This window comes from Hermetia illucens, chromosome 4, assembly GCF_905115235.1.
Source record: "Hermetia illucens chromosome 4, iHerIll2.2.curated.20191125, whole genome shotgun sequence".
In the NCBI taxonomy this organism is placed as follows: domain Eukaryota; kingdom Metazoa; phylum Arthropoda; class Insecta; order Diptera; family Stratiomyidae; genus Hermetia; species Hermetia illucens.
In genome coordinates, this window is record NC_051852.1 from 120,869,061 (window position 1) to 120,882,276 (window position 13,216).

At 41.5% G+C, this 13,216-nt stretch overlaps 1 protein-coding gene across 1 annotated transcript in view; it reads left to right on the top strand.

Moving 5' to 3' along the window:
• The first annotated feature begins 7,616 nt into the window (after positions 1 to 7,616).
• Positions 7,617 to 13,216, top strand: part of LOC119654826 (proton-associated sugar transporter A-like) — a 59,627-nt gene continuing 54,027 nt past the window's right edge. Inside the window, exon 1 of the mRNA XM_038060394.1 lies at positions 7,617 to 8,156. The gene's annotated coding sequence lies outside the window, so the exon portion shown is untranslated. The remainder of the gene's footprint in view (positions 8,157 to 13,216) is intronic.

Genomic DNA, 13,216 nt, shown 5'->3' on the forward strand with positions numbered 1-13,216 from the left:
GACCATTTGTATGGAGTGTCCGTGGCTTTTCGCCTCTGTGCTGTCCCCAGGTGAGTCTTCGATCGGGATGTAGTTCCAAGTATTTAACGTCATCTCATTGGAATATATGAATTTAATTAACTTTCATTTGAAGACGAGTTTTTACTTCCTTCCCCTGAAACCAATTTTGGGACCGCATTCTATTCGCTAGTAATATTTATTATGCTTGCAAATACAGATAATCGAGGACCACCACATTTCTTGAAACGCTATTAGATCAGCCTTATATTGGAACAGGTTATCGCTTGCTGCTTGTAGCTCCTTTTCGGTTCAGGAACTGTACGTTCCATGAAAAAGTGCGCCAATCGTTCATTCGTTTTCATTGCCTGGTCTGTCATTTTAATATCCATCCAGTCTAGGCTCCTTTTGTTTCTCCGTAAAGTTTTCCAGTGGAAAGACCCTCAACCTGAAGAACCAGTTGAATAATTTGTCCCGTTTTGAGGGGCGGGTGACTTCATCCTTCTCCGTCTACAGTTTTTCGTTAAGAAAGAAATCCCAGTGATCTCCACAGGGAAGTCGAGACAAGGCTTGATAGTAGAGCTGTTGGTTTTTTCCAGGTTTTATACTCAATTGTAGGTATCAATCCACGGTCTTGTACAATACGATGCCAAAATTGAAGATTAAAGAACTAGCAAGGTTAAGTTTGGAAACATAGCAACGGCGGTTTGTAGAAGTGAGTAATCAAATTCATAATTGTTTTTTGACCACTGTTAAATCTATGTAGTTGCCATCAGTGAGTAGTACTCTGTCCATGTCAGAGGCTTTCATGGCTTCTCTAGTATTCTGTACCACATCTTCCTAGGGCAATTCACTCGTAAATAAGCCTGGAATAGTGGAGATGTCAAGCCCTTTGAAGACCTCCTTCAGTAAGGCAGTATTTACGACGTAACCGATGAAGAAAAAGGTAATGTCGCATTTGGCATCTTAGTGGGTCGCTCTAAAAATGATTATCAGTTTCTATCGATAGGCTCTTCTAGGAAGAGCTCCTCAGATACACTCCTATAGTAAGTGAAGGAATTAGCTCAACGTGTATCTGATTTTCGTATGCGATTTATCCAAGAGAAATATATCCTGGCAAGTTAGTGAGAACTCTACTCTCAGTCACCTCCAGGCAATCGCCTTTAAGCTGTAGTTGAAGCCCCAGGGCAGAAAAGCTCTGGAGTCTTTTGAGCGCTTCGATCCCTTACTTGTCATTAATACAAAATTAACGTGTTTGTAAAAATTGTCTTTATTCTGTCCATCGTCACGTATGTCCTCAAAATGCACTGCACGAGTTGAAGCAGGCTGATGGTAAGCTGCCTGATGCATTGGGTGCGTCTTTGGGTTCGAGTCTCAAAGCGCGGAAAATTGCTCTCGAACCAATCCTTCAACCCGTGAAGCGTCCGTCGCCCAAGCATCCCGCGTGGAAGGATGAACCCAACCTACAGGATCCCTCCTCGCCGCCTCATGCCAAATCCGTCAGTGCCACTTTCCTGCAGTGCCTAACTGTCTAAGAACTAGCGCGAGCCCGTCGCGTTAACGAATAACTGTTTCTTGGAGTTGATAGCGCGCGCTCCTGTGGCCAATTAATAGGTTCGTCGGCAGTTACACCATTACAGAAATAAATATTCTGGGCACAGCCACCTTAAAAAAAACACAAGTTCCCCGTGACCCAGTAAGTTTCTGGGTTGACTTACGATTGCTTTTTGAATTCTACGAAGGCAGACGTGATTTTCAGAGGTGATAAAATTTTTTTTTCTTTTAGCTAAACGAATTCATCCTCTATGCACGACACCCCGTGCTCGGAATGATTCTGTTGTGAGTCTAAATTTTCTTTTCTTTTATTCTTCTTATTCTTTTTTTTTTTTTTTTGAATTTCAATTGATAATTAGCTACTACTATTATTTTTTTATATTTTTTTTTTCAATTTTTTTGTATATATTTGGGATTTGTTTGTTAAGCAGAATATATAATGAATTATTATAACTAAGTTTTGCTTGATTTGAGGACTCCCTCCCTCTCTCTTCCTCCTTGATCTCACAGAACCTTTAGAAGGGACATTCTCTAAAAAAAATGGCCTGAGGATGCCAAGGAAGGGTAGGGACCTCAGGGGCCGCGCCTCAATCACGATCTGAGGCAGAAGAAACCATGATCGAGATTGCGACTTGTCGTGGATCTTCCCTTTCGATCGCGGCACTCGTATCCGGAGACTTACGGCTCCACGCCTGCGGTCGAGCCGTTTTTTTTATTTTTAAATTTTAGCTCGCGTTCTGCTTTTTTTTTGTTAGGCCGTCGCGAATTCCTTGTTGTTGTCTATTTTGAAATCCAGTGCGGACCCACGCATCGGAATAGACACCCTAATTTTGTATTAATGACACGTAGGGATCAAAGCGCTCAATGGAACCCTCCACATTCCCGAGCCTGGCTAGCACAGATGTCAACCGAGCACTTTGATGGAGTTTCAGTCTTTGCGGGCAGACCTTCACGGTCAATTTCGCCAACTTTTTACGTTTCTGTGATAGCTTTACCCTCTACGTCATTGTCGGCCACTTAGGATGATCGTTAGATCCTCGTATTCACTTAAGTTCATTACAAGTCGCTTTAGAGTTATGTTGAAACGACGAACGAATATGAAACGAAAAAACTTTGGGCCTGGATAGTATTCCAAATAGATACCTTAAGTTGAAAATGTTTCCAAAGTTGCTCGACGGGTTAATATCAGAGGAGGTATTTTCTACAATCTAGAAGCAAGAAAAATGGAGTGGTTTAATACCTAAAGTTGGTAAACTTCCAGGTAAGCCGTCCTCCCATAAATTTATATTACTATGGAATGATCCTTGGTGCAGGTAATTGAAAACGATTGATATTTCCAGATATCCCGCCACTATTGCCAGCTATTTGGAAGGAAGAAGGATTAAGTCTAGCTTTGAAAACAGATCCAAGGAACACGTAATCTCCACACAGGCGTACGGACTGAGCGTCGTGCACAAGGATTAACCCAATTTTCTCGTATCGGGATGAACGAAGATAGCTTAGTGTGTGTCAACATAGCTTAGGGTGTGCGTATGTTTATGACGTGGGGGAAAGACAAAGTTTCTTAGAACTCAGACTGTCATGGTCCATTGTACTGGACGCCCCTGTCTACTGAAATATCCCAGATTCATTTATGTATAGCATGATTCTCGCTGGTAGACGTAATGGTACTCGCTGGAACTGAAATACATCAGTACGAAAAATCTTGAGTCTGATGCGTCCGTAAGCGGGGCACTCATATAGAAAATGTCCCACATATTTCGCTTTCTCATTGTAGGATAAACTTGCATGATCTTGGAGAACTCCTATTTTGAACTTATATCCAGCTAGTGAATTATGGCTACAATATAAAAGTATCGCCTTCCTGCTTTTTCACAGGATACACTTTGCAATATGTGTGTGTCTAGCAGCATAGCCGATACTACTGACACCGCAATTACTGGTTTCGTTCCGGTCATGGGGGAATTTTAACCCTTTTTTGCTAAAGCATCGAACATTTTTTCCCCCTCTTCACCAATGACCAGGTACGCAGAGTATTCCCAACGTATTGAATCTATAAAAAGAGTTTAGCCCGTTTCTATATTCCTGAACCATTGTTCCAAGTAATCAAAGGACTGCTCGACGCCCCAGTGCAGCGTGACTATCGCTATAGATTGGAATGTGCCCGACTTTCAACCCATGAAAATTGCCAACGTTGATGCCCTTGTGATCCCATACGTTTCAGTTTGAAAAACCATTGAATATTCACTCAAGGGGAAACCCACTTCTCGTTTTCAGTCGAAAGGTAGAGTCCGGCTGCAAAACTCCGATCTGGTCAACCCTCTTCAAAGCGTTATAAAAGAATATTATTAAGTTCATTGAGCTTTGCCCAGCAAAATGTCTTAGGTTTCCCAATTGTTTTTTCTGATCCTTTTGCCTGCAATTGTCAGACTAAATTCTTAATAAATTTGATCTGAGATTTACTCTTCGTCTAGCATCCGCTAGTGTTTAATAAACTCGAACAACTTTGAACTGCAGATTGTTATTTCAATTAATATATCGAAGAATAGGTAACTTCGCAGTCGTCGGCCACGTCCCGAAGAGGCGTCATAAGATCTGGCTGATTGCGGAATCCTGGAAGCAGATTGATGAAAGACTCTATTGACCGCTACGAGCGTGCCGCCCTCGAACTCCAATAACGATCAAAATTACTCGAGGTTCAGCGTACTGTGCGCCGTGACAAAAGGGAATTTGCTATTGTGCTAGTCAGGGAAGCGGGAGATTCTGATGGTCTTGCGAAGGACGTTAACGGTCGACTTCTCATCCACGATGCCGAGCAGCTGAAGAGGTGACGAGAAAACTTCACCACGGTTCTAAAATATCACATCCGGTGAGGTTCCTCCTCTTGTGGATGAAATGGCTATTCACCGTAGCATGCGGATACGGATTGTTCCTTCAAGCAGCAAAGAAATCATTTCGGACATCAATGCACTCAAATAGAGTAAAACCGCTGAGCTTAACGGTCTCTCCGCAGAGTTATTTATCGTTAAACCTGTAGTTAATGCTCTGTGGAAAAGGGGGATGATCCTTAAGATACGAAAAAAGGGCACCCATTTCGAGAGTGACAATTAGAGGGGTATCTGCGTAATCCTTGTCGTTGTAAAGATAATAGCCAAAACAATCCTGAACACGTCGAAAGCCTGATCGACTGAGAGTAAGCTGGTCTCCGCTCCGGATTCTCCTGCATTGATCACATCAACACCCTGCAGATCATCTTGGAACAATGCGCGGAGTTTAGGACTTCATTTCATCTGTTCTTCATTGATTTCGAGGGAGCTGTCAGCATAAACTGTATGCTGTATGCAGGGTGGGAGGGGGATATTCCCGTGAAACTAGTAGCTACCATCAGAGCGACATCATATGGCGCGGAAAATGTCAAGTGCTGCATCGGGGAAAATTTCGGTTGATTTTGAGTTGGAAAACAGCGCCAGGGTTGCATCTTATCACCGATATTATATCCTCTTGTTATCGCTGATGTTCTCCATGTTGCCTGACATTTATCCTCAAACACCTCGACTACGCTGATGACATCTGTTTGATACCTCGGGGGGTCATGAACCTTGGCTAATTTCCTCTGTTTTTTGGAAGGAAGGGCAGGTAGTGTTTGACTTAAGCACCAACAACATCAAAGTCCCTAGTCTGACGAGTCATCGCATTCTCCCAGTCTGCGTTAATGGCCAGAGCATCGAGGGCGTCGATTAATTTGTATTACTAGGAAGCTGGGAAGTTTCTGCCGACAATGGTACTGAACTATAGTATTTTCTCTTCTAGTTAACGATATTCCAGGTCAAATTAACAATTTTGCACCACAAATTAAAGGCTTTCCGCGCCAAATTCACATCTTTCCGAATCAAATGCATGATTTTCCAAATGAAATTAACATTTTTCAAATTAAATTTATAGCATCAAATTGTTTCATAACCTAAAAAGAAGTACTCTAACACACTTCAAGGCCCTGATTCAGTTGAATTGTTCCGCCAATAATTATTATTATTATGAATGGAAGGGGGCTATATTCCTACTTTGCCAGTAGATAGGAAGATGCTTTGGCATACTGCAACTTAATTAATTTGACTAACCATCGTGTTTGTAGACATAAGTGTAGTCGAATATGAAAACCACTGGTTGTTGAAGAGTCCGCTACTTCCAGCGTGGTTTCTAATGGGGTTTTTAACTATTTCCCAGCTTCTGTCTAAAGTTCGGATTCTTTGCATCCGATTTCTCTGGATGTTGCCATATATGATGGTGAAACCACTTTCCTCATTCTCAAGAAGTTCCACTTTCTTTCGCAGTGTCCGTCTGCATGGCTCCGCTTAGCCATACCGGTATTCGACTAATTGCGTTCGTATCACAAGTTTCTATTTTTCTAACTTTTCTTGATAGAGGCGAGGAAGACGGGGTTCTACAAATCAAGATTTAGCCTGTAGTGTCGTCCCCTTTGCGTCTCAAGCTTCGTTCTGCGGTGCCTTCTTCTTTCGTTACCTAGAAGAATTAGCCAACAACGTCACCCAGGGACCAGGTCTAGTGGGGTTTCCGGTTCCTACGCCGTTGACACTGAATGTAGGTGTTCTGTTGAAATCTTCCATAGATTTCTCCGTGGAGAAACATGGATATGGTGAAAAAGTCAGTGCCTCAAAGTCGGGGGTGGATTTGAAGTTTGTGACTCCTTACACGTTACTTTTCATATAATAGTGAACTACTAAGGGTGACCCCATCACGAAAAGTTAGGATTGGGAGTCATTGTATGGTTTTAGAGGGATACTAAGAGGGCGCTAGACTGACATTTGCGAAGAAAAAAAACGGAGGTGGTTTTCATCCGAAAGAGCAATAAGAGAGTTACGCTCGCATTATAATCGTGAAACACATCTCATATCTAGGCGACCAAGAGATGCTTGGGAACGATAAGTGACATCATGTTTAATTTAAAGAGACTCAGTATAATTTCGAGCACTAGTAATATTTTGGTAAGGATAATATCGAACTCAGGTTGCCCGTGGCTTTTTTTTTGTAGGTTGCTTCTAGATAGGGTGACTTCCTTCTTCGAAAAGTAATGTAAGTAAAAGTGTTCTCAGAAAGATACAACCACAGGCGTGTTCTGCGTTCATTCCATAATTGCCGTCTCGTATATGATACTGGTTAACATCTTGGCAGATGATATTATGAGTATATAATAAAGGAAAGTTCACCTATCCTCCATTGCAAGCGAAAAGGGCTGAAATGAAGAAATCCACTAGTAGATAGGATCGATGGACCGACAGGATTATCACTACCATTAAAAGGTGGTGGTGGCGAAAGCACAAGGAGATCAAATGTATTCTTATTTAGTTTTTGTACCGGATGGCGATCGGGGGGTTGGGGGTCGATAGAAGCCCGGAAATCTTATTCTCACATTGCCCGAGAGTTGTGGATAAAGGAAGAAACCTGCAGGAAATTTTATTTGAATTGGGGACACAGGAAAATCTGGTGCGATGAATGTTTGTGTGTCAGAAAGATTGGAGGAATCCTGATATGTCTGGACCAGTATCTTGTGGAAATTTCCACTCCCTTTAAAAAAAACGTAGACGGACATAAAATCGGATATAATAATGCCTTTTTTACAAGATAATTAATTATTTTTCTGTGAACTGAAAGCAGACAAATAAGTAAATAATGGTAGATAATATTTAGCATTTAATTTTCCATTCTTGATAAGGGAGGGCCCAGTTGTTAGATATGATATTGAAAAATTACCGGGACTTTCGCATTTATAGGAATTGAATGTGGTGCTTGGTATATACCCTTCTTATTTAGATGATTTGGGACATTCAAAGATAGGCATTGTATGTATGAAGCTAACAAACGCGGAAACAAGATAGCTGAGCACTGCACATAAGGTCAGATCTCAGCTAATCTTGAAATTCTTATCAGTGGCTAGATTTTAACACTTAAACCGCTGATGATTCGCGAGCGTGAAGACCGCACTGAACATGATGGTTAGTGAACATCACCGAATAACCACGATCAGATTCACCGAGAAGTATCAAAGCAATCAGAGTCAGTCAGCCTGCACGTACCCATGAGTATATAATAATCGGAAACATAGTGTCCGGTCATTTCTCGTGTGGATATCATTCGAGGAAGATTTCTTGATAGTGCAATCCCCAAAGTGTTTGTATCGCCCCAGAAACAAGGACAGTGTTCTTAGGCTTTCGGATAAATATCGTTGAAATAAATTGTGTTGCGACATAATCCGCTAATGTGCTTCTTAAAATTTTATCTTGCCGGTGTTCTGTGGTATCCTTAGTGGAGATAGATTTGTATCTTCTTCGGAACAAATTTCATTTCAACCGGAGTTAGCTTGAGTGAGATCGGGTGCTCGGTATAAGCCTCTAGTTATGAGAAAAAACTCCCAGAAAAATCATATTTGTTGCTACAAGTTGAGGAAACTCAAAATACAGTTTTTACTTGAAAAATTGACCAAAAGAAAATCTAGACTATTAAAAAGTTCAAATTGTGCCGAATCTGATACTTGAATTGTTGGTACTTGTGCGTGACTACTGGAGATTATTTGTTGTTCTCGTTTAGTGGTAAGTGCGTTTGGTCATTTCAATATTATAATTGCGATTATGATTATGTATGTAGATCGCATTTGAATTCAATTCAATTTTTTTACTACAACGGCAAGTCGAAGAGCGTTTTCTGAATCTTCGCACTTTAAAATTATAACTTGCTGCTGCTGCTTTGGGGTTTCGCTTTAAAAAGTATTATAGCATAAAATGTTGCTTACATGCCTGGTGAGATCGGCGATAATAGTGCATTTTTTCTTGCACATTTTGCTGCATTTGCTGTTCTCTCTAGTAATTGTCCAGTAAGCAATATTAACTGGTTCGAGATTAATGGCCAGGTCAATAATTATAAGGAAATTCAATTAACGACGATATTGAAAGGCGTTTGCGATAAGTTAAAAGAGATCGATGAGATACTTTGTAGTCTTCTATACAATTTGAAATTGTGTGCTTGCGATGCGAGAAAAACTGAATTTGAAACAAAAATAAAGGAAGGAGGGAAGCAAAATTATGAATGTAATTTTAAGCTAAGAGACGAAAATTCGTGTAGTGTCCTAGCTTACCAGCTATATTTCATAACCGCGATATCCTCTATTCCATAGAGTGCTCCGGCTTCCACTTTGTGTGTTTTTCTGGTTCCACTTCTTACAGAAGAGTCCGGATTTGGTTTTATTGGCATCTCCGATCTACATTAATCAATAGTTGTCGATATATTTTTCCGCGATTTCTAGTCGTACATTGTAATTCTATATTGCCGAGGATGCTGGGAGTCCTGAGTCCGCACCCACTTGGTGACGGACTGGGCCACTGGAAGCAACTTACTTCCTCTTTTGTAGTCCACGGACTCCTCTTTTTTTAGTTAAGCCCAAGTTTTCAAAGAAAAAAAAAACGAAAAAGCTGATTGACGGTTTCTTCCAGGGCAGAGGCAACTCATCAGACGCTGCCTCACCTTCCCAAGTGGTCCGGTCCGTCACCAAGTGGGTGCGGGCTCAAAGCTTTCAGCATCCTCAACAAAAAATTTACTTCGGACTGGTTTCCGTCTGGACTTATGACGAATTTCACTTGAATATAATTCGTACCCAGTATGTGTTTGCGATATATTTAAGTGGAGCGATTTCCATCTGTCCTTACTGTCGGTCACGCTGCTCCCAGGGCAGAGGTGAGGCAGCGTCTGATGAGTTGCCTCTGCCCTGGACGGAACCGCCAGTCAGCTTTTTCGTTCTATATTGCCGTCATAAAGAATATGGAGCTTCTCCTGAGGCATTTTTTTAAAGGGCTAGAATTGGAGCAAACCTTTGCCGCTGTTAAATAAGACAGGTCTCTTGATTCACCGTGAAGAGAACTCAGTGATGTAGTATTTCAATTTGCTTACTCATGAACCGTACATATTATATTTTCTTTCTCATATAGTACAATTTTTTTGTGGTAGGTATGCCCTGTTGTTTCTGCATAAAAAATGAATCTAGAACCGTTTGACAAATTGCATCGGGCTAGGTCTACTTAGTTTAGGAGCATACAACCCATGCTTCAGGCAGCGTTAACTATTCTACCGTTACTAATACCAATCTTAACTCCTTCCTTGAGAATGACTTGAATACAACCTGTTACTCGGCTTTAGATATCCACATTTTGCAGTATGGCTTCACTGAACGTGTCAAGTACCGGACCATCTCCGGCAAAGAAGTATTGGCGATGGAGCTCCCTCTTTTTACAGAAGGAGAAGATTTGGAACACATCGTTAAACCCCATCTTGCAGTAAATATAGTCGGTTCACCATAATTTGCTGAGTCCGGTAGGTAAGACTATGCCCGCTAAGTAACTGGGTTAATGAATAATCAACATTGCCGTGCTCCCAGCTAAATCACGTTAACGTGGTTGTTGTTTGGTTCATTTACTCTCGATTCACTCTCTCAAGATTAGAGTAATGCACTGAGAGTGTTGATTGAATCACCCTCAATATCAACAACCTCTGATGGATAAGCTGCTACTTGCTAACATCTCGGTTGCAGCTTTGTCTATCGTACTCAGAATTCGTCTTTGGGTTTATCATTATGCAACTTGTATACGAAGGACTTTGCAAATCCTTTCTTTGATCAGGATAACCACTTTGGTGTTCTCCTGCGCTAGGGAGAATCCGAAGTCAATCATTTATCTGGTAACTTACAATTCCCCCTGATTAGTGCCATAACTTCATCTGGGTATCTAACGATGTGCGATTCTTGCGGCTTTTTTAATTGCAGCAGAGCATCTCTTCCCGAGGTCCGGGTCCATAAACTGGTCCTTATGGCACCTTTCCGCTGTACTTCCCGAGTCCTGTGGGGATCAGAGTCTCTTCTGCCTTCGCTTATCAGCACCAGCCTCGCAACCTTCCAGCTGGAAAGAAAAACACTTGCTGTCAAACATGTTTTAAACGCAATAAGTAGCAAGTTTGGCCCATGCTAAACTTCATGGGCGAGATCGCTTCTATTAGCACCCTTACTATGTAGAGTGGGTAGCTGAATTACGATCTTCTTCGTCGATAGCATTAGCTCGGATAAGATGGACAGGAAAAAGTAGCTGTATGATATCTTTTGGTAATAATAATCGCTCTCGTGACTATCTAATTACATCTGAACCTTGAACCGTGTTAGAGCACTTCATTCAAGACCATAACGATACACTGTAGGGGGCAATACCGTCAGTTTTGCGTTCGCCGCTTATTGGTACCCTAATTTGATTCAGGTACTAATTCACAGCACAGTCGACTGGTATTCGATATCAAATCACGACACAAAACTCTCTGCTACCAGTCAGATTTGGAACTCAGTTTTGGATGATCAATTTGAATTTATGGCCCCATGAATTCCTGCCAATGTCGCACCGTCTGCTAAACACAAGGCAATTGTTCTTGACTTAAATATATAGAAGAAACTTACGTCTGTTGTATTGAAAGGAGTTTTTCTTACTTAACAACTCCTTCGCAAATTGCTCATTTGGTTGTTTAACAATAAAAAGGTGACTGCTTATGGTGAGGTCTCCTTTTTAGCGTTCAGATATTGCAAACAGTTGTGATTAGGATCATCCCTTCGTTCATAAGAAATTCACCTATGGTTTTTTTATTTGCATCAACATTTTATAGTTTATTTACCAGACTTAGTTTCGAAAACTTCACCTGCGCCTTGGCAAGAGGACATTGAAAAGAAACTGTCTTCACTTCAGAAAAAATAATCTGGCGAACATAGGTCGCGGAACCTTCTATTACCCTCCACTGTTGGCACTAAGGACGCAAAGGTCACCGCGGGGACAATGGTCTAGCCACCAGAATGTTACCAAACTTTAAGTGAGTCATTCCCATTTTGGTAGCCACCTCTAAGGCTCACGTTCCCCCAAGTCACCTTCAACTAAGACTCCCTTTCGTATTTCAAATCTTGTCCTCTAAAGCGTCGAGCTTTTCTCAAAAAGCAGGCATATGTTTGTTCACTGTGATTGCAAAAAGTTTTCTCGCACTATGAGCCTGAATGAAATTATCTCTCCAGGCATGTTCCCGTACTCGTAAATTTACGGTATCCCCTCCGATGTAGACAGTACCAGATATATCGGAGTACCAAAAAGAGGAGCACGTATCTCGATACTGCTTGGTGAAGAGCAGCAGGTCAGCTTTTTTTCCCTCCTACCTGCACCCTGTCAATTCGTGGTCGTTGCATTTCTGTGCATATTCGCTTGCAAGATACGGATTATATTGTTAAACTTTTTACTTTTTACAACACTTCTTCAGATATATAACATTGTCCTGAATTAGGCACGTGAGCCACATTTTCTTTTCACATGGCATATTTTTGCAGAGATAAAATAATCTTGCGTAGTACAGTGCTCATATTTTGCCCATACTAATTGTCGGTAGGCGCGATAAACACGAGGTTGGAACCGCCTTTCTCCGCAACCTGACGCTGGTTCATATGATCTTCCCTTTCCGGTCATCGAGAAATTGCTTCGTCGTATTCCTTGGGAAGGTGCCTGTTAGCTGGAATCGACAGAGAAGACTCCTATATTAAGGTTGTCACATCTGGGTAATACTACCTGATGGTTTCATATACCTCTCCTTTGGCCGTAAGACGGTCTATATCCCTAATTTTAATGGTGAAAATTTGTTTGAGGTAATGAACGACTATCTTTATTTCCAGGATGTTCTGGACTACTTCGGACAACGAATTCTTCTTGTTTTTTTGTTTATCGAGTACTTTGACTCTCTCCTCCGGGCTTGTGGGGCCGCGGTTTGCACACCTAGCAGTTACGATTGGTTTTTCCTAACTACTGTAGTATGGTCTTCTAAAAACGTTACTGGCAGTGCCCCCATCATGTAACTTCAAATGTTCGCAGTTGCTAAACAACTATCCTGATAAAATAATTTGTGCCATTAAATCATTGCCGATTCCGTTAAAAACTTTCTCCACAAACGTGTATCATGTAACTGAAATATTGCATCATTTCTTTTGGTTCTTACCTCCGACCTCAGGCTCGGATTACTACCCGCAATGCTATTCTTTCTCTCACTACCATCTCCGCTATTTTCTGCCCTTCCCAGGACCTAGGACAGTGGGTCTCCGTGAGCGCAGTAGACTATCACTTCTTCTGGAAATCTCAGTTAGTGTCGATTATGCCGTTATAATTGTTGTTACGTTTGTTTGTTGATGAATTTATAGTTACCGGCTGCAAGCTGTTTTTCTGCTAGAAAGTGGGTTCACCTTAAGTGATGTTCGGGTTTATCTATGCATGAAGACAAGTCATTCATGGAGTGATTTAAATCGTGATGATAGTTGTTCTGAGCTTTGATCAGGTGCTAGTTAGGATCCTTCTCAACCGGGCCCGCACTACCATACTAAAGGTATTATAGCTATGAACGCACATACCAACCAAGATTATTTATGTGTCGGAAATATTTATAACATCAGTCTGAAACACATTCCGTCTTTGTCAAAGGGGATTGTAAGCGGTGCTGTAATTCGAGCTCGGAGCACTATGCCAATGAGATAGTGATCCGAGTCTGTATAGGTCACCCTATATGATCTGACATTCTTCAAGGCTGAAAGGTGGCGGAGTACAAT